This window comes from Tupaia chinensis, unplaced genomic scaffold, assembly GCF_000334495.1.
Source record: "Tupaia chinensis unplaced genomic scaffold, TupChi_1.0 Scaffold142069_1, whole genome shotgun sequence".
NCBI classification, from domain to species: domain Eukaryota; kingdom Metazoa; phylum Chordata; class Mammalia; order Scandentia; family Tupaiidae; genus Tupaia; species Tupaia belangeri.
Window position 1 is genome coordinate 1 of NW_006201921.1, and position 1,505 is coordinate 1,505.

General features: G+C 42.7%; 1 pseudogene; it reads left to right on the forward strand.

The window, feature by feature from the left end:
• The first annotated feature begins 96 nt into the window (after positions 1 to 96).
• The window catches only part of LOC102473779 (protein CDV3 homolog pseudogene), an 18,389-nt pseudogene continuing 16,980 nt past the window's right edge, over positions 97 to 1,505 (forward strand).

The following is a 1,505-nucleotide window of genomic DNA, read 5'->3' on the forward strand; positions in this document are numbered from 1 at the left end:
TGTTGCTCACAATTACCATTAACTGCTGCCAATAGCCCTGGATGGCCCAAAGTCATTGCTGTTTCTAAGGAGTGGTGAGCCTTCAACTGACCTAATATGCAACACTCCAAGAGCAACGAAAAACAAAATGAAAGTAGGAAACTGCGCGGTGCGCAACCCGTGCCACTTGCTATTCAAATCACCAAAATTCAAAGAGTTCAAATGCTAATGGAAAAGGGTCAGAAGATGAGTGACAGGGCCAGGTTGGTCTGGCCTGCAGCCTCAGTCCGCCTGGTGTCCGGAACTGCTGGCTGGCTTGATCCGGATTGTGGGTGGGGTGGGGTGGGGTGGGGTGGGGTGGGAGTCTACCTTAAAGTCCCAGACAACCAACCTGGGGTCCAAGGAGGAGGAATCGTGGGGATGCGTGGAGATTCGGAAGCCCATAGTGGTTTTATTGCTAAACTCTCACATGGCCAACTTCAGTTTGAGTCCTGAATATGGTGCCTTGAAACTCATGCTGGGCAGGTGTGCTTGCATGCCCAAGATCCGAGGAAGCTAATGAAAAAAAAGGGATTGTAGCATGACTGTCTTCCCTGAGGGTGATTTCTCACTTTTTCTCTCACTGTGTCTATCTCTTTCTCTCTCTCTGGCAAGCACACATGCCTTAAGGCAAAAAGCTCTACAAAAAAAAAAAACTAAATTGAACCAATTTTCAACATTTACATAGGACTATTTATGATAACATTGATAGAATAATTAAAATGTACTACGAGAAAAGTAGGTACACAAGTGACATGTTATATACAAGAAAAGATCTTAGAAATTAGAATAGAGATGAAAGTTAGGATATTTCAAGAGAACAAGATAACTTATTTTTCTCTGAATATTAAAACAAAAAGTATTCATTTCTATTGTAATGAACAAATATGAGAAGCCATGGAAATGTAAGATTTATCATAAGGAAAGCAGAGAAGAGATATGGTATAAATACTCATCATTGATAGCATCATTCAGAACCACAAGATGGGCCAACCAAGATTCTCATATGCTGAGATCCAGCTTTAAGTCATTTTGATGCCACCTTAAGCTGAAAAAATTCTTCCAGTGTCATCAACATAGGGTCTTAACTTGACATATCTTGGCATTACCTCAGGGCCTTTATCCCTGGCAGAATTACACAAAAGTTACCATTTCCTTCATCATGACAATCAATTTGTGTGATTTAATTACTGGATCTTTGTTTTTTCACCAGATGCAAAGCAGTGTGTCCAGTGTCTATCTCAAGAGTATCCAAACAGTGAGAGAACTCACTGCCTCCCCAAGCCTGTGACCTTCCTGGCTTTTGAGGATGCTTTGGGGACAGCCTTGGCCTGCATAGCTCTGTGCTTCTTTCTTCTCACAGCTGTAGTTTTGGGGTTCTTTGTGAAGCATCGAGACACTCCCATTGTCAAGGCCAACAACCAGGCTCTCAGCTTTATCCTGCTCATCTCCCTCCTGCCATATTTTCTCTGCTCCTTGCTCTTCCT